Source organism: Chiloscyllium plagiosum, unplaced genomic scaffold (assembly GCF_037043375.1).
Source record: "Chiloscyllium plagiosum isolate Xiang-an unplaced genomic scaffold, Cpla_swu_hap1 HiC_scaffold_28, whole genome shotgun sequence".
Lineage (NCBI taxonomy): Eukaryota > Metazoa > Chordata > Chondrichthyes > Orectolobiformes > Hemiscylliidae > Chiloscyllium > Chiloscyllium plagiosum.
Genome location: NW_028270166.1, coordinates 55,934,613 through 55,957,236, shown reverse-complemented (window position 1 = coordinate 55,957,236; position 22,624 = coordinate 55,934,613). Strand labels below are relative to the sequence as shown.

The following is a 22,624-nucleotide window of genomic DNA, read 5'->3' as shown; positions in this document are numbered from 1 at the left end:
ATCTCCACACACATCATTTACTATTCACCTGCACCTCCACACACATCATTTACTATTCACCTGCACCTCCACACACATCATTTTCTATTCACCTGCTCCTCCACACTCATCATTTTCTATTCACCTGCACCTCCACACACATCATTTACTATTCACCTGCACCTCCACACACATCATTTTCTATTCACCTGCACCTCCATACACATCATTTTCTATTCACCTGCACCTCCACACACATCATTTTCTAATCACCTGCACCTCCACACACATCATTTTCTATTCACCTGCTCCTCCACACTCATCATTTTCTATTCACCTGCACCTCCACACACATCATTTCCTAATCACTTGCACCTCCACACACATCATTTACTATTCACCTGCACCTCCACACACATCATTTTCTATTCACCTGCACCTCCACACACATCATTTACTATTCACCTGCACCTCCACACACATCATTTTCTATTCACCTGCATCTCCACACACATCATTTACTATTCACCTGCACCTCCACACACATCATTTTCTATTCACCTGCTCCTCCACACTCATCATTTTCTATTCACCTGCACCTCCACACACATCATTTACTATTCACCTGCACCTCCACACACATCATTTTCTATTCACCTGAACCTCCATACACATCATTTACTATTCACCTGCACCTCCACACACATCATTTTCTAATCACCTGCACCTCCACACACATCATTTTCTATTCACCTGCACCTCCACACACATCATTTACTATTCACCTGCACCTCCACACACATCATTTTCTAATCCCCTGCACCTCCACACACATCATTTTCTATTCACCTGCACCTCCACACACATCATTTACTATTCACCTGCACCTCCACACACATCAGTTTCTATTCACCTGCTCCTCCACACTCATCATTTTCTATTCACCTGCACCTCCACGCACATCATTTCCTAATCACTTGCACCTCCACACACATCATTTACTATTCACCTGCACCTCCACACACATCATTTTCTATTCACCTGCAGCTCCACACACGTCATTTACTATTCACCTGCACCTCCACACACAGCATTTACGAATCACCTGCACCTCCACACACATCATTTTCTATTCACCTGCATCTCCACACACATCATTTACTATTCACCTGCACCTCCACACACATCATTTACTATTCACCTGCACCTCCACACACATCATTTTCTATTCACCTGCTCCTCCACACTCATCATTTTCTATTCACCTGCACCTCCACACACATCATTTACTATTCACCTGCACCTCCACACACATCATTTTCTATTCACCTGCACCTCCATACACATCATTTTCTATTCACCTGCACCTCCACACACATCATTTTCTAATCACCTGCACCTCCACACACATCATTTTCTATTCACCTGCACCTCCACACACATCATTTACTATTCACCTGCACCTCCACACACATCATTTTCTAATCACCTGCACCTCCACACACATCATTTTCTATTCACCTGCACCTCCACACACATCATTTACTATTCACCTGCACCTCCACACACATCATTTTCTAATCATTTGCAACCTCCACACACATCATTTACTATTCACCTGCACCTCCACACACATCATTTACTATTCACCTGCACCTCCACACACATCATTTACTAATCACCTGCACCTCCACACACATCATTTACTATTCACCTGCACCTCCACACACATCATTTACGAATCACCTGCACCTCCACACACATCATTTTCTATTCACCTGCACCTCCACACACATCATTTTATATTCACCTGCACCTCCACACACATCATTTACTATTCACCTGCACCTCCACACACATCATTTACGAATCACCTGCACATCCACACACATCATTTTCTATTCACCTGCACCTCCACACACATCATTTTCTATTCACCTGCACCTCCACAAACATCATTTACTATTCACCTGCACCTCCACACACATCATTTACTATTCACCTGCACCTCCACACACATCATTTTCAAATCCCCTGCACCTCCACACACATCATTTTCTATTCACCTGCACCTCCACACACATCATTTACGAATCACCTGCACCTCCACACACATCATTTACTATTCACCTGCACCTCCACACACATCATTTACTATTCACCTGCACCTCCACACACATCATTTACGAATCACCTGCACCTCCACACACATCATTTACTATTCACCTGCACCTCCACACACATCATTATCTATTCACCTGCACCTCCACACACATCATTTTCTAATCACCTGCACCTCCACACACATCATTTACTATTCACCTGCACCTCCACACACATCATTTACTATTCACCTGCACCTCCACACACATTTTCTAATCACCTGCACCTCCACACACATCATTTACTATTCACCTGCACCTCCACACACATCATTTACTATTCACCTGCACCTCCACACACATCATTTTCTAATCACCTGCACCTCCACACACATCATTTACTATTCACCTGCACCTCCACACACATCATTTACTATTCACCTGCACCTCCACACAAATCATTTACTATTCATCTGCACCTCCACACACATCATTTACTATTCACCTGCACCTCCACACACATCATTTTCTATTCACCTGTACCTCCACACACATCATTTTCTATTCACCTGCTCCTCCACACTTATCATTTTCTATTCACCTGCACCTCCACACCCATCATTTCCTAATCACCTGCACCTCCACACACATCATTTACTATTCACCTGCACCTCCACACACATCATTTTCTATTCACCTGCACCTCCACACACATCATTTACTATTCACCTGCACCTCCACACACATCATTTTCTATTCACCTGCATCTCCACACACATCATTTACTATTCACCTGCACCTCCACACACATCATTTACTATTCACCTGCACCTCCACACACATCATTTTCTATTCACCTGCTCCTCCACACTCATCATTTTCTATTCACCTGCACCTCCACACACATCATTTACTATTCACCTGCACCTCCACACACATCATTTTCTATTCACCTGAACCTCCATACACATCATTTACTATTCACCTGCACCTCCACACACATCATTTTCTAATCACCTGCACCTCCACACACATCATTTTCTATTCACCTGCACCTCCACACACATCATTTACTATTCACCTGCACCTCCACACACATCATTTTCTAATCACCTGCACCTCCACACACATCATTTTCTATTCATCTGCACCTCCACACACATCATTTACTATTCACCTGCACCTCCACACACATCATTTTCTATTCACCTGCACCTCCACACACATCATTTTCTATTCACCTGCTCCTCCACACTCATCATTTTCTATTCACCTGCACCTCCACACACATCATTTCCTAATCACTTGCACCTCCACACACATCATTTACTATTCACCTGCACCTCCACACACATCATTTTCTATTCACCTGCACCTCCACACACATCATTTACTATACACCTGCACCTCCACACACATCATTTTCTATTCATCTGCACCTCCACACACATCATTTACTATTCACCTGCACCTCCACACACATCATTTACTATTCACCTGCACCTCCACACACATCATTTACTATTCACCTGCACCTCCACACACATCATTTTCTATTCACCTGCTCCTCCACACTCATCATTTTCTATTCACCTGCACCTCCACACACATCATTTTCTAATCACCTGCACCTCCACACACATCATTTTCTAATCACCTGCACCTCCACACACATCATTTTCTATTCATCTGCACCTCCACACACATCATTTACTATTCACCTGCACCTCCACACACATCATTTTCTATTCACCTGCACCTCCACACACATCATTTTCTATTCACCTGCTCCTCCACACTCATCATTTTCTATTCACCTGCACCTCCACACACATCATTTCCTAATCACTTGCACCTCCACACACATCATTTACTAATCACCTGCACCTCCACACACATCATTTACTATTCACCTGCACCTCCACACACATCATTTACGAATCACCTGCACCTCCACACACATCATTTTCTATTCACCTGCACCTCCACACACATCATTTTCTATTCACCTGCACCTCCACACACATCATTTACTATTCACCTGCACCTCCACACACATCATTTACGAATCACCTGCACATCCACACACATCATTTTCTATTCACCTGCACCTCCACACACATCATTTTCTATTCACCTGCACCTCCACAAACATCATTTACTATTCACCTGCACCTCCACACACATCATTTACTATTCACCTGCACCTCCACACACATCATTTTCTATTCACCTGCACCTCCACACACATCATTTTCTATTCACCTGCACCTCCACACACATCATTTACTAATCACCTGCACCTCCACACACATCATTTACTATTCACCTGCACCTCCACACACATCATTTTCTATTCACCTGCACCTCCACACACATCATTATCTATTCACCTGCACCTCCACACACATCATTTTCTAATCACCTGCACCTCCACACACATCATTTACTATTCACCTGCTCCTCCACACACATCATTTACTATTCACCTGCACCTCCACACACATTTTCTAATCACCTGCACCTCCACACACATCATTTACTATTCACCTGCACCTCCACACACATCATTTTCTATTCACCTGCACCTCCACACACATCATTTACTATTCACCTGCACCTCCACACACATCATTATCTATTCACCTGCACCTCCACACACATCATTTTCTAATCACCTGCACCTCCACACACATCATTTACTATTCACCTGCTCCTCCACACACATCATTTACTATTCACCTGCACCTCCACACACATTTTCTAATCACCTGCACCTCCACACACATCATTTACTATTCACCTGCACCTCCACACACATCATTTTCTAATCACCTGCACCTCCACACACATCATTTACTATTCACCTGCACCTCCACACACATCATTTACTATTCACCTGCACCTCCACACAAATCATTTACTATTCATCTGCACCTCCACACACATCATTTACTATTCACCTGCACCTCCACACACATCATTTTCTATTCACCTGCACCTCCACACACATCATTTTCTATTCACCTGCTCCTCCACACTTATCATTTTCTATTCACCTGCACCTCCACACACATCATTTCCTAATCACCTGCACCTCCACACACATCATTTACTATTCACCTGCACCTCCACACACATCATTTTCTATTCACCTGCATCTCCACACACATCATTTACTATTCACCTGCACCTCCACACACATCATTTACTATTCACCTGCACCTCCACACACATCATTTTCTATTCACCTGCTCCTCCACACTCATCATTTTCTATTCACCTGCACCTCCACACACATCATTTACTATTCACCTGCACCTCCACACACATCATTTTCTATTCACCTGAACCTCCATACACATCATTTACTATTCACCTGCACCTCCACACACATCATTTTCTAATCACCTGCACCTCCACACACATCATTTTCTATTCACCTGCACCTCCACACACATCATTTACTATTCACCTGCACCTCCACACACATCATTTTCTAATCACCTGCACCTCCACACACATCATTTTCTATTCATCTGCACCTCCACACACATCATTTACTATTCACCTGCACCTCCACACACATCATTTTCTATTCACCTGCACCTCCACACACATCATTTTCTATTCACCTGCTCCTCCACACTCATCATTTTCTATTCACCTGCACCTCCACACACATCATTTCCTAATCACTTGCACCTCCACACACATCATTTACTATTCACCTGCACCTCCACACACATCATTTTCTATTCACCTGCACCTCCACACACATCATTTACTATACACCTGCACCTCCACACACATCATTTAATAATCACCTGCACCTCCACACACATCATTTACTATTCACCTGCACCTCCACACACATCATTTACTATTCACCTGCACCTCCACACACATCATTTTCTATTCACCTGCTCCTCCACACTCATCATTTTCTATTCACCTGCACCTCCACACACATCATTTTCTAATCACCTGCACCTCCACACACATCATTTTCTATTCACCTGCACCTCCACACACATCATTTACTATTCACCTGCACCTCCACACACATCATTTACTATTCACCTGCACCTCCACACACATCATTTTCTAATCACCTGCACCTCCACACACATCATTTTCTATTCACCTGCACCTCCACACACATCATTTTCTAATCACCTGCACCTCCACACACTTTCATTTACGAATCACCTGCACCTCCACACTCATCATTTACTATTCACCTGCACCTCCACACACATCATTTTCTATTCACCTGCACCTCCACACACATCATTTTCTATTCACCTGCACCTCCACACACATCGTTTACTTTTCACCTGCACCTCCACACACATCATTTTCTATTCACCTGCACCTCCACACACATCATTTACTATTCACCTGCTCCTCCACACACATCATTTTCTATTCACCTGCACCTCCACACACATCATTTCTATTCACCTGCTCCTCCACACTCATCATTTTCTATTCACCTGCACCTCCACACACATCATTTCCTAATCACTTGCACCTCCACACACATCATTTACTATTCACCTGCACCTCCACACACATCATTTTCTATTCACCTGCACCTCCACACACATCATTTACTATTCACCTGCACCTCCACACACATCATTTACTATTCACCTGCACCTCCACACACATCATTTTCTATTCACCTGCACCTCCACACACATCATTTAATAATCACCTGCACCTCCACACACATCATTTTCTATTCACCTGCATCTCCACACACATCATTTACTATTCACCTGCACCTCCACACACATCATTTACTATTCACCTGCACCTCCACACACATCATTTTCTATTCACCTGCTCCTCCACACTCATCATTTTCTATTCACCTGCACCTCCACACACATCATTTTCTAATCACCTGCACCTCCACACACATCATTTTCTATTCACCTGCATCTCCACACACATCATTTACTATTCACCTGCACCTCCACACACATCATTTTCTAATCACCTGCACCTCCACACACATCATTTACGAATCACCTGCACCTCCACACTCATCATTTACTATTCACCTGCACCTCCACACACATCATTTTCTATTCACCTGCACCTACACACACATCATTTTCTATTCACCTGCACCTCCACACACATCGTTTACTTTTCACCTGCACCTCCACTCACATCATTTTCTATTCACCTGCACCTCCACACACATCATTTACTATTCACCTGCACCTCCACACACATCATTTTCTATTCACCTGCACCTCCACACATATCATTTACTATTCACCTGCACCTCCACACACATCATTTTCTAATCACTTGCACCTCCACACACATCATTTACTATTCACCTGCACCTCCACACACATCATTTTCTATTCACCTGCACCTCCACACACATCATTTACTATTCACCTGCACCTCCACACACATCATTTAGTTTTCACCTGCACCTCCACACACATCATTTTCTATTCACCTGCACCTCCACACACATCATTTACTATTCACCTGCACCTCCACACACATCATTTTCTATTCACCTGCACCTCCACACACATCATTTACTATTCACCTGCACCTCCACACACATCATTTTCTAATCACTTGCACCTCCACACACATCATTTACTATTCATCTGCACCTCCACACACATCATTTTCTATTCACCTGCACCTCCACACACATCATTTTCTAATCACCTGCACCTCCACACACATCATTTTCTAATCATTTGCACCTCCACACACATCATTTTCTAATCACTTGCACCTCCACACACATCATTTACTGTTCACCTGCACCTCCACACACATCATTTACTTTTCACCTGCACCTCCACACACATCATTTTCTATTCACCTGCACCTCCACACACATCATTTTCTAATCACCTGCACCTCCACACACATCATTTTCTATTCACCTGCACCTCCACACACATCATTTTCTAATCACCTGCACCTCCACACACATCATTTTCTAATCACTTGCACCTCCACACACATCATTTACTATTCACCTGCACCTCCACACACATCATTTACTATTCACCTGCACCTCCACACACATCATTTTCTATTCACCTGCACCTCCACACACATCATTTTCTATTCACCTGCTCCTCCACACTCATCATTTTCTATTCACCCGAACCTCCACACACATCTTTTCCTAATCACTTGCACCTCCACACACATCATTTACTATTCACCTGCACCTCCACACACATCATTTTCTATTCACCTGCACCTCCACACACATCATTTACTATTCACCTGCACCTCCACACACATCATTTTCTATTCACCTGCATCTCCACACACATCATTTACTATTCACCTGCACCTCCACACACATCATTTTCTATTCACCTGCTCCTCCACACTCATCATTTTCTATTCACCTGCACCTCCACACACATCATTTACTATTCACCTGCACCTCCACACACATCATTTTCTATTCACCTGAACCTCCATACACATCATTTACTATTCACCTGCACCTCCACACACATCATTTTCTAATCACCTGCACCTCCACACACATCATTTTCTATTCACCTGCACCTCCACACACATCATTTACTATTCACCTGCACCTCCACACACATCATTTTCTAATCCCCTGCACCTCCACACACATCATTTTCTATTCACCTGCACCTCCACACACATCATTTACTATTCACCTGCACCTCCACACACATCAGTTTCTATTCACCTGCTCCTCCACACTCATCATTTTCTATTCACCTGCACCTCCACACACATCATTTCCTAATCACTTGCACCTCCACACACATCATTTACTATTCACCTGCACCTCCACACACATCATTTTCTATTCACCTGCACCTCCACACACGTCATTTACTATTCACCTGCACCTCCACACACATCATTTACTAATCACCTGCACCTCCACACACATCATTTTCTATTCACCTGCATCTCCACACACATCATTTACTATTCACCTGCACCTCCACACACATCATTTACTATTCACCTGCACCTCCACACACATCATTTTCTATTCACCTGCTCCTCCACACTCATCATTTTCTATTCACCTGCACCTCCACACACATCATTTACTATTCACCTGCACCTCCACACACATCATTTTCTATTCACCTGCACCTCCATACACATCATTTTCTATTCACCTGCACCTCCACACACATCATTTTCTAATCACCTGCACCTCCACACACATCATTTTCTATTCACCTGCACCTCCACACACATCATTTACTATTCACCTGCACCTCCACACACATCATTTTCTAATCACCTGCACCTCCACACACATCATTTTCTATTCACCTGCACCTCCACACTCATCATTTACTAATCACCTGCACCTCCACACACATCATTTTCTATTCACCTGCACCTCCACACACATCATTTTCTATTCACCTGCACCTCCACACACATCATTTACTATTCACCTGCACCTCCACACACATCATTTTCTATTCACCTGCACCTCCACACACATCATTTTCTATTCACCTGCTCCTCCACACTCATCATTTTCTATTCACCTGCACCTCCACACACATCATTTCCTAATCACTTGCACCTCCACACACATCATTTACTATTCACCTGCACCTCCACACACATCATTTTCTATTCACCTGCACCTCCACACACTTCATTTACTATTCACCTGCACCTCCACACACATCATTTTCTATTCACCTGCATCTCCACACACATCATTTACTATTCACCTGCACCTCCACACACATCATTTACTATTCACCTGCACCTCCACACACATCATTTTCTATTCACCTGCTCCTCCACACTCATCATTTTCTATTCACCTGCACCTCCACACACATCATTTACTATTCACCTGCACCTCCACACACATCATTTTCTATTCACCTGAACCTCCATACACATCATTTACTATTCACCTGCACCTCCACACGCATCATTTTCTAATCACCTGCACCTCCACACACATCATTTTCTATTCACCTGCACCTCCACACACATCATTTACTATTCACCTGCACCTCCACACACATCATTTTCTAATCCCCTGCACCTCCACACACATCATTTTCTATTCACCTGCACCTCCACACACATCATTTACTATTCACATGCACCTCCACACACATCATTTAATAATCACCTGCACCTCCACACACATCATTTTCTATTCACCTGCATTTCCACACACATCATTTACTATTCACCTGCACCTCCACACACATCATTTACTATTCACCTGCACCTCCACACACATCATTTTCTATTCACCTGCTCCTCCACACTCATCATTTTCTATTCACCTGCACCTCCACACACATCATTTTCTAATCACCTGCACCTCCACACACATCATTTTCTATTCACCTGCACCTCCACACACATCATTTACTATTCACCTGCACCTCCACACACATCATTTTCTAATCACCTGCACCTCCACACACATCATTTTCTATTCACCTGCACCTCCACACACATCATTTTCTATTCACCTGCACCTCCACACACATCATTTACTATTCACCTGCACCTCCACACACATCATTTACTTTTCACCTGCACCTCCACACACATCATTTTCTATTCACCTGCACCTCCACACACATCATTTACTTTTCACCTGCACCTCCACACACATCATTTTCTATTCACCTGCACCTCCACACACATCATTTACTATTCACCTGCACCTCCACACACATCATTTTCTATTCACCTGCACCTCCACACACATCATTTTCTATTCACCTGCACCTCCACACACATCATTTTCTAATCACTTGCACCTCCACACACATCATTTACTATTCACCTGCACCTCCACACACATCATTTTCTATTCACCTGCACCTCCATACACATCATTTTCTATTCACCTGCACTTCCACACACATCATTTTCTAATCACTTGCACCTCCACACACATCATTTACTATTCATCTGCACCTCCACACACATCATTTTCTAATCACTTGCACCTCCACACACATCATTTACTATTCACCTGCACCTCCACACACATCATTTTCTATTCACCTGCACCTCCACACACATCATTTATTAATCACTTGCACCTCCACACACATCATTTTCTAATCACCTGCACCTCCACACACATCATTTACTATTCACCTGCACCTCCACACACGTCATTTACTATTCACCTGCACCTCCACACACGTCATTTACTATTCACCTGCACCTCCACACACATCATTTTCTATTCACCTGCACCTCCACACACATCATTTTCTAATCACTTGCACCTCCACACACATCATTTACTCAGCATTCCAGAAAGACCACTCCCTCCGCGACTCCCTCGTTAGGTTCACACCCCCCACCAACCCAACCTCCACTCCCGGCACCTTCACCTGCAACCACAAGAAATGCAAAATTTGCGCCCACACCTCCCCCCTCACTTCCCTCCAAGGCCCCAAGGGATCCTTCCATATCCGTCACAAATTCACCTGCACCTCCACACACTTCATTTACTGCATCCGCTGCACCAGATGTGGCCTTCTCTACATTGGGGAGACAGGCCGCGTACTTGCGGAATGTTTCAGAGAACACCTCTGGGACACCCACACCAACCAATCCAACCGCCCCGTGGCTGAACACTTTAACTCCCCCTCCCACTCCACCAAGGACATGCAGGTCCTTGGCCTCGTCCATCGCCAGACCATGGCAACACGACGCCTGGAGGAAGAACGCCTCATCTTCCGCCTAGGAACCCTCCAACCACAAGGGATGAACTCAGATTTCTCCAGTTTACTCATTTCCCCTCCCCCCACCTTGTCTCAGTCAAATCCCTCGAACTCAGCACCGCCTTCCTAACCTGCAATCTTCTTCCTGACCTCTCCGCTCCCACCCCCACTCCGGCCTATCACCCTCATCTTGGCCTCCTTCCACGTATCGCATTCCCAGCGCCCCTCCCCCAAGTCCCTCCTCCCTACCTTTTATCTTAGCCTGTTTGGCACACCTTCCTCATTCCTGAAGAAGGGCTTATGCCCGAAACGTCGATTCTCCTGCTCCTCGGATGCTGCCTGACCTGCTGCGCTTTTCCAGCAACACATTTTTCAGCTCTGATCTCCAGCATCTGCAGACCTCACTTTCTCCTAGTTGATTTTAACCTACTGCGAATACTCTTGAAGAAACTCTTCTCCTCCCTCTACAAGGATCTTAGTGAGTCCCTCTCTCACTGCACCCCCCAGGTCATCTCCTCTGCCCTGAAGCTCTTCAGCCACGTCCTCAAACAGACTCGCTACCACAGCCACATCTCCTTCCTCAGCACCTGTCTACCGAACTGACTGATCCCGCATGGACTCCAGACTACGTTCAGACCAACAACATTTGGACCAGTACCTACAACAAATCCGAAGACTCCAGCAACAGACCTCCCTCTGGAATGTACTTTCATGTACTTACCCCAGACTCCGGATTCCTCAACCGTTCCAGTATCTTCCATCAGCCTCCGGAACCGCTCGGGAGCCATTACCCACGTGGCCACTGCAGCAACCGCCGCTGTGAACCATGACGTCAATTCCTCTCCCACTGACCATACAGCCTCTGTGATCGCCCCCAGACAACCGGCTCCACGATCGCCAGGAAGACCATCGCCAACAGATTCGCTGCCTCCGCAGGGTCCACAGCCACCGGGAACAACACCGTTTCTGCCATTGCCACAACCATTTCCGCCCCCGGAGTTACCATCGCCGCATCTACTTCTGCCCCCAGTGATGTCGCTCACCTGCACAACGACCACGTGCAGATCTCTGCCCCAGCACCAATCTCCGCCCCAACACCGATCTCCACCCCCACGCCTAACCCCGCCCCCATGCGAATCTACGCTCCCACGCCCAACTCCGCCCCCACGCCCAACTCCACCCCCAAGCCTAACTCCGCCCCCACACCTAATCGTGCCTACACTCCCAGCTCCAGACCCACACCAGGTGCGAGCTGCCGTATTTTCACCATCCCTCCATACCTCCCCCTCTCTGAGAATGAAAGATCAGTCCTCAGCAGAGGCCTCACCTTCATCCCCCTACACTCCTGGATTAACAATAGACAATAGATGCAGGAGTAGGTCATGGCTGATCCTCCTTAATCAGTATCCTGTTCCTGCCTTATCTCCATATCCCTTGATTCCACTATCCTTGAGAACTCTATCCAACTCTTTCTTAAATGAATCCAGAGACTGGGCATCCACTACCCTCTGGGGCAGAGCATGCCACACAGCCACCACTCTCTGGATGAAGAGGTTTCTCCTCATCTCTGTCCTAAATGATCTATCCCGTATTTTTAAGCTGTGTCCTCTGGTTTGGTACTCAACCATCGGCGGAAACATGTTTCCTGCCTCCAGAGTGACCAATCCTTTAATAATCTTATATGTCTCAACCAGATTCCCTCTCAGTCTTCTAAACTCAAGGGTTTACAAGCCCAATCGCTCCAGTCTTTCAGCATAAGGTAGTCCCGCCATTCCAGGAATTGACCTCGTGAACCTACGCTGCACTCCCTCAATAACCAGAATGTCTGTCTTCAAATTTGGAGACCAGAACTGCGCACAATACTCCAGGTGTGGTCTCACCAGGGCCCTGTACAGCTGCAGAAGAACCTCTTTGCTTCTATACTCAATCCCTCTTGTTTAGAAGGCCAGCATGCTATTAGCCTTCTTCACTACCTGCTGTACCTGCATGCTTACCTTCATTGACTGGTGTACAAGAACACCCAGATCTCCTTGTACTGACCCTTTACCTAAATTGATTCCATTTAGGTAGTAATCTGCCTTCCTGTTCTTGCCTCCAAAGTGGATAACCATACATCCATCCACATTAAACTGCATCTGCCATGCATCTGACCACTCACCTAACCTGTCCTGGTCACCCTGTAGTCGCCTAACATAGAACATAGAACATATAACAATACAGCACAGAACAGTCCCTTTGGCCCACGATGTTGTGCCGAACATTTGTCCTAGCTTAAGCACCCATCCATGTACCTATCCAATTGCCACTTAAAGGTCACCAAAGATTCTGACTCTACCACTTCCACAGGCAGCGCATTCCATGTCCCCACCACTCTCTGGGTAAAGAACCCACCCCTGACATCTCCCCTATACCTTTCCACCCTTCACCTTAAATTTATGTCCCCTTTGAACACTCTGTTGTACCCGGGGAAAAAGTTTCTGACTGTCTACTCTATCTATTTCATCTTATAAACCTCTATCAAGTCACCCCTCATCCTTCGCCGTTCCAACGAGAAAAGGCCTAGCACTCTCAACCTATCCTCGTACGACCTATTCTCCATTCCAGGCAACATCCTGGTAAATCTTCTCTGCACCCTCTCCAAAACTTCCACATCTTTCCTAAAGTGAGGCGACCAGAACTGCACACAGTACTCCAAATGTGGCCTAACCAAAGTCCTGTACAGTTGCAACATCACTTCACAACTCTTGAATTCAATCCCTCTGCTAATGAACGCTAATACACCAAAGGCCTTCTTACAAGCTCTATCCACCTGAGTGGCATCCTCCTCACATTTCACCCTGCCACCCAGCTTAGTATCATCAGCAAATTTTGCTAATGTTATTACTAATACCATCTTCCATATCATTAATAAATATTATAAAAAGCTGCGGTCCCAGCACTGATCCCTGCGGTACCCCACTGGTCACTGCCTGTCATTCCGAAATGGAGCCATTTATCACTACTCTTTGTTTCCTATCAGCCAACCAACTTTCAATCCAAGTTAGTACTTTGCCCCCAATACCATGCGCCCTAATTTTGATCACTAACCTCCTATGTGGGACTTTATCAAAGGTTTTCTGAAAGTCCAGGTCCACTACATCTACTGGATCTCCCTCGTCCATTTTCAGAGATACATCCTCAAAACATTCCAGAAGATTCGTCAAGCATGATTTCCCCTTCATTAATCCATGCTGACTCTGTCCTATCCTGTTACTACTATCCAGATGTGCAGTAATTTCATCCTTTATAATAGACTCCAGCATCTTTCCCACCACTGAGGTCAGACTAACTGCTCTATAATTTCCTGCTTTCTCTCTCCCACGTTTCTTAAAAAGTGGTACAACATTAGCCACCCTCCAATCCGCAGGAATTGATCCTGAATCTATCAAACTCTGGAAAATAATCACCAACGCATCCACGATTTCTAGAGCCACCTCCTTCAGTACCCTGGGATGTAGACCATCAGGCCCCAGGGACTTATCAGCCTTCAGACCTAACAGTCTCTACAACACCAATTCCTGGCAAATATAAATTCCCTTCAGTTCAGGTCCTTTAGCCACTGTTACCTCAGGGAGATTGCTTGTGTCTTCCCTGGTGAACACAGATCTGAAGTACCAATTCAATTCTTCTGCCATTTCTTTGTTCCCCGTAATATATTCCCCTGTTTCTGTCTTCAAGGGCCCAATTTTAGTCTTAACCATTTGTTTTTGCCTTTCACATACGTAGAAAAGCTTTTACTATCCTCCTTTATATTTTTGGCCAGTTTACCTTCGTACCTCATTTTTTCTCTGCGTATTTCCTTCTTAGTAATCCTCTGTTGTTCTTTAAAAGCTTCCCAGTCCTCCGTTTTCCCACTTATCTTTGCTATGTTATACTTTTTCTCTTTTATTGTGGTTCTGTTCGCCGAGCTGGAAGTTTTTGTTGCAAACGTTTCGTCCCCTGGCTAGGCGACATCATCAGTGCCTGGGAGCCTCCTGCGAAGCGCTTCTTTGATGTTTCCTCTGGTGTTTTTAGTGGTCTGTCTCTGCCGCTTCCGGTTGTCAGTTTCAGCTGTCCGCTGTAGTGGTTGGTATATTGGGTCCAGGTCGATGTGTTTGTTGATGGAGTTTGTGGATGAATGCCATGCCTCTAGGAATTCCCTGGCTGTTCTCTGTCTGGCTTGCCCTAAGATAGTAGTGTTGTCCCAGTCGAATTCATGTTGCTTGTTGTCTGCGTGTGTGGCTACTAAGGATAGCTGGTTGTGTCGTTTCGTGGCTAGTTGATGTTCATGTACGCGGATTGTTAGCTGTCTTCCTGTTTGTCCTATATAGTGTTTTGTGCAGTCCTTGCATGGTATTTTGTACACTACATTAGCTTTGCTCATGTTGGGTATCGGGTCCTTCGTTCTGGTGAGTTGTTGTCTGAGTGTGGCTGTTGGTTTGTGTGCCGTGATGAGTCCTAGGGGTCGCAGTAGTCTGGCTATCAGTTCTGAGATGCTCCTGATGTATGGTAGTGTGGTTCGTCCTTTTGATTGTGGTATGTCCTCGTTCCGTGGTCTTTCTCTTAGGCATCTGCTGATGAAATTGCGCGGGTATCTGTTTTTGGCAAATACCTTGTATAGGTGTTCCTCTTCTTCTTTTTGCAGTTCTGGTGTACTGCAGTGTGTTGTAGCCCTTTTGAATAGTGTCCTGATGCAGCTTCGTTTGTGTGTGTTGGGGTGGTTGCTTTCATAGTTTAGGACTTGGTCTGTGTGTGTGTGGCTTTCCTGTATACCCTTGTAGTGAATTCTCCGTCTGGTGTTCTCTGTACCATCACGTCTAGGAATGGGAATTGGCTATCCTTTTCTTCTTCTCTCGTGAATCGGATTCCTGTGAGTGTGGCATTGATGATCCGGTGTGTTTTTTCTATTTCCGTGTTTTAATGATTATAACACGGAATTCCGTGATTTCCGTGTTTTTAATCCGATTCACGAGAGAAGAAGAAAAGGATAGCCAACTCCCAGTCAACTGAAATATTGTCACTTCCGATTGTACCCTCTCCCTCTCAAATTGTAGATTGAAGCTTATTGTATTATGGTCACTACTTCCCAATGACTCCTTCAATTCGAGGTCCCTGATCAATTCTGGTTCGTTGCACAATACCAGATCCAGAATTGCCTTCTCCCTGGTAGGCTCCAGCACCAGCTGTTCTAAGAATCCATCTCGAGTTCAACACGTGGCGAGACGTCGAATAATTCTTCCACCGCCTTCGCCTCCAACCAGGATTCTCGCCCACCCTCTGACGACCCCTTCTCCCGCCTCCAACACACCCCATCCACTGGACACCCCGTGCTGGCCTCTTACCCGCCCTCGATCTCTTCATAGCCAACTGTTGCTGTGACATTAACCGCCTCAAAGACACCCACGAGAATTCCTGGAAGCACAGCATTCCAACCGGAACTCTACAAACACATCAAGTTAGATCCCATCTACCACTCCCTGAGAAAAGAAACAGGAAGTGACTTCACCACAGGAAAAACATCACCAAAAGAAATGACATCACCAACCCAAAGAAACCCAAACATAAATAGAAAGCAGGAATTTTCAGCATTGCTTCGCCTGAGGCCCACTGAAGATGTTACCTAGTAAGGTAACAAAATGTCTGGAGATGAACCTTGCAGCTCAGCCAGCAACCTACATCCAAAACCTCAACCTGAGCTACAAATCTTCTCAAAACTTGCTCATCCATATGTCTATCCACAGACCATTTAGATGCTCTCATGTTGGTGAGTCTACTACTATTGCAGGCAGTGCGTTCCACGCTCCTACTACTCTCTGAATAAGAACTACCTCTGACATCTGTCCTCTATCTAACACCCCTCAATTTAAAGCTATGACCCCTCATGCTGGCCATCACCATCCAAAGAAAAAGGTTTTCACTGTCCACCCCATTTAACCTTCTGATTATCTTGTATGTCTCTATTAAGATACCTCTAAAACTTCTTCTCTGTAATGAAAACAGCCTCAAGTCCCTCAGCCTTTCCTCATAAGAGTTTCCCTCCAAACTTTCAACGTTCTAGTAAATATCCTCTGAACCCTCTCCAAAGCTTCCACCTCCTTCCCATAATGCTGTGACCAGAACTGTACACAATACTTCAAGTGCAGCCTCACCACAGTTTTGTGCATCTGCAGCATGACCTCGTGGCTCCTCGTGGAAGAAGGATTGAGATCCCTCCACTAATGAAAACGAACATACAATATGCCTCCTAACAACCCTGTCAACCTGGGTGGCGACTTTCAAGGATCTATGTGCATAAACACCAAGATTTCTCTGCTCATCTGCACTACCAATAATCTTACCATTAGTCCAGTCCTTTTTATTCCTGTTGCTCCTTCCAAAGTGAATCACCTCACTCGCTCTGAGTACTCCATATGTTTTGACACCGGGACGAGGAAACAATTCTCACCTGGAACAGTTCATGTTCAGCTTCTTACTTTTAACTGCTACATCTTCATAATTAACTTTTCAGTCACCTATGAGTTGACTGTTTTGTTTTTGGGGCGTCTGTGACTCCCAGATGTAAATCTTGTAAGTTGTCTGGATCTATGTTGGAGTCCTATCCTGGAACAGGGCTGTCCTGCATCTGTCAGTCAGTAAACTGCTATGAAATCTTTCTTCACAAGATCAAAGACTGAGTATTTTCTGTAACAGTACATTTCTGAAGATTTAATCGGGTTATGAGACAGTCATTTCCCATAATCTGTTACTAGAATTATAGTTGGCTCCGTTCCTGTCCCACTGGGAATTCCAGACCAGATAAAAGAGCACGATTTTGGGGCTCTCGCTTCTCCACTAATCCCCATTCCCTTTCGTGCTGGTGGAGAATGAAGTAGCCGCTGTGAGGAACATGTAACTCAGTCAGAATTGTCAGCAAGAATCCATCAGCACATTCTCATTGGAGATGTTACTGAGTAGAACATCTCAAATACAGAATTGCAAAGTTTGCAGCAAAATCAATTCAGGATGAAAGCAGAAAGTGCATAAAGTGATTTTAAAGTATTTCTGATGTAAGTTCCTGTATTATGGGGAATGATCAGATGGAGCTTTTAAAAGGGACATGGCAGCCATGACAGTCCAATCAGCTGTGGATCCAGTACCTCAATTTCCAGTTACTGGCTGTATTAAAATTGGCAGAAACAGACAGCAATTGTCAGAAGGAACATGGGTCAGTCCTTGATGTGTGTAATTACAGAATCATTGCTGCAGTTGCTTGTCAATGCACTAGTGTCTGCAACTGGGATGAGTCAATGAATCCCTTCCCACACTGAGAGCAGGTGAATGCTCCTTCCCCAGTGTGACCTCACTGGTGTACAATGGAATTTTTCGGTCTGATCGAACCTCTTTCCACAGTAAGTACTGAAGGACCTCTCCTCAGTGTGACCTTGCTGGAGCCCCAGAAGTGTAGCTTTCCAGTAAATGGGAAAGTGTTCTTTTCCAGGCTCTGGAACTGGCTCAAGGTCTTTGTCACCTTCAGTTCACCCAAACACTCTCACAGGTGTTTTTTTTTTCCTTCTGCTTTTCCAGTCGCAGACTGATATTTGGAAGTTTGTTTCCCACTGATAGATCAGATGTACACAATGAAAGATCACATTAAGGTGAAGAATTCAGTGACTGTCTCAGATCTTAGTGTGATGTACGATTGAAGTTTCTCATCAGCAATACATATTTTACTAATTCCTTAAAATGTATTGATATAAGTTAGCACTGTTAAATACAGGATGGAACTTCGAAACAGACAATTTCAGTTTGTTTCCCGAAGCTGCAAATCCCTGTCTCCCATTTCTACCCTCCTTCTGAAATCCAAATAAAGTATTGAATAATCCTTTCTGAAAGTTTAACAGAAATGTGCACCGACAGATAGCATATGTTCCATATCTCACTTTATAGAAACACATCTAATAGGAGCGTGAGGAGACTGTTTGATCCATTGAGCCATGATTCAAAATGATCCTGGGAATAGGCCCTTCAGCCCAACAAGTCCACACCTACCCTCTGAAGAGTAACTCATCCAGACTCATTTTCCCTACATTTCCCCCTGATGTAAGCACCTAACATATGGGCAATGCAGCATAGCCAATTCATCTAACCCGTACATCTTTTGGAATGTGGGAGGAAGCCCACACAGACAAGGGGAGAGTGTGCAAACTCCAAACAGACAGTTGCCCAAGGCAGGAATTGAACCTGAGCACCTGCTTCTGTGAGGCAGCAGTGCTAACTATTGAACCACCACGCTTCGAGGAATAATTCAGGGGTAAATATAGGGAAATGAATTTGGCTGAGTTACTCTTCGGAGGGTCAGAATGGACATGTTGGGCCGAAGGACCTGTTTCCACACTGCGCAGAATCTAATCACATGATTTAGATGTGATTCCTTCTTGAAAATATAATGTTTGGCCTCAACTGTGGTGTGAATTCCACAGGCTCACCACTCTCTGGGTGAAGACACTTCTCCTCATCTCAGATCGAAAAGATTTACCCCTAAATCTTAAACTGTATCCCACGGCTCTCGATACGCCCACCATCAGGAATATCCTTCTTACATTTAACCTGGCTGGTCCCAGCAGAATTTTATAGGTTTCCATGAGATCCCTCATTCTTAGTTCCAATGAATACAATCCTTATCTCAATCTCTCCTCATGTGTCAATCCTGTCATCTCAGGATTCAATTTGGTCAATCTTCACTGCACTCCCTCGATCGTAAGAGCATTCTTTCCCAAACAAGGATACCAAAACTGCACCCAGTATTTCAGATGTGGCCTCACCAATGCCCTGTTTAATCGCAGTGAGACACGTTATTCCTTTCTGTTTGCTATGAATGTCAACACACAGTCAGTTTCCTTTACTGACTACTGCGCCAACACACTTCCTTTCAGTGACTGATGCACAAAAACACCCCTCTCCCAATGTACAGCCATTCAAATAACCTGCCTTTCTGGTTTTTCTACCAAAGTGGAAAACTTCACATTTATCCACACAAAACTGCATCTGCCACGCAGATTGCCCACTAACGCAGCCAATCCAATTAACTTTACATCCTCCTCAAAGCTGACCCTTTAATACAGCTTTGTGTCATCTGCAAATTTTGAAACACTACATTTCGATCTGAATCATTGACATACCTTGTGAATAGCTGGGGTCCTAGTCCCAATCTCTGCACATTCCTGTCATTTATATCACTCAACATACCGAATAGCAGAAGTTCAAAACTGACTATGTGGAGGTTCAATTAGCAATTGTGATTCACCAAATTATAAAAGCAAAGAAACAGGCCAGTTGGCCCATTGTGTCCAAGCTTTCTGACCATGTGCCATTCTCTTACATTGTTTATCATCAAATAATCATTTAATGCCCTTGATTGAACCTGCCAAAACCACTGTTTCATGCAATGTCTTCCAGATCTAATTACTCACTGAGCGAAGTTTCTTTCTCACATCCAGTTCCTTCTCTTGCAATGTATTTGAAATCAACCCTCTTATTCTCAATGCTTCTACTACTGGGAGGGATTTGGCTGAGCCCAATTGTCCGTGTCAATGGTTTGCAGAGCAGTGTGATGTCAACAGTAGGTTTAATACACATTGCCAGTTTCAGGTTCCCATGAAGGGCTTTCCTTCTCAACCTCTTCCCTTTGCTAAAGGTTTGCTGACCCTCAGATTAAATCATCACCAGTTGCTTCTCTCTTGAATGAGGAAGCAGCCCCTATGGTCAGGTAAGACTATGGCACCATGACATGCTAGTCAGCATGGCATCACATTATCTACTCTGGCTAGGCTGTGCATGATTTTGAAAACTTCTTTCAAATCTTCTGCCAGCCTTCTCCAATCTAACTTTCTGACTGAAATTTCTTACTACTGGAACCATTTATGTGAAGGCGGTTTCTCCAAACCCCCCAGTATTCTTTCTGCTCCTTCTCCTCCTCGGGCTACTGTCTGTATGGGGTTTGCACATTCTCCCTGTGTCATTAGCCAAGCTAAATTGCCCGTAGTGTTAGATGCATTAGGCAGAGGGAAATGGGAATGGATAAGTTACTCTTCGGAGGGTCAGTGTGGACTTGTTGGACCGAAGGGCCTGTTTCCACACTGTAGGGAATCTAATCTAATCTAATCTAATCTTCTCTTCAGGTGAAACTAAATTCACCCCAGAACAGTCTCATGGTCCATCCTGGTGCCTGAGTCTCTTCATGCTGATAAACGAACTCCAGTTAAACACCAAGAAGAATGAAGCCGCTGTTTCCAATTTTCCCTGCTCCAATTTTCATTCCTGAGCTACCTCCTCGGTCCCTGTCTCCTGTAACTCATTGTGATTCATCCAGTTTGTTCACAACTTGGTGCTGCATTTGATTCTGAGAGGAGCTGCTGATCTCAGACCAAGCAAAAAGAACAAAGAAAAAGCCTGCGCCGATCCAGATCTTCTAACTAAAAGTGTCACCTATTTTCCAAGGGTCTGTATCCCCCTGCCCCCTGCCCATTCATGTATCTGTCTAGATACATCTTAAATGACACTATCATGCCTAACTCTACCATCTCTGCTGGCAATGTGTTCCAGGAACCCACCACCCTCTGTGTAAAGAACTTTCCACGCATATTTCATTTAAAGGTTTTCACTCTCCCCTTGAACTTGTGACCCCTAGGAATTGAATCCCCTACTCTGGGAAAAAGTGTCTTGCTATCTACCCTGTCCATACTTTTCATGATTTTGTAGACCTCAACCAGGTGCCCCCTCAACTTTTGCCTTTCGATTGAA

General features: G+C 44.7%; 1 pseudogene; it reads right to left on the bottom strand.

The window, feature by feature from the left end:
- Window positions 1–22,624, bottom strand: part of LOC148142769 (uncharacterized) — an 81,556-nt pseudogene that overhangs the window by 18,158 nt on the left and 40,774 nt on the right.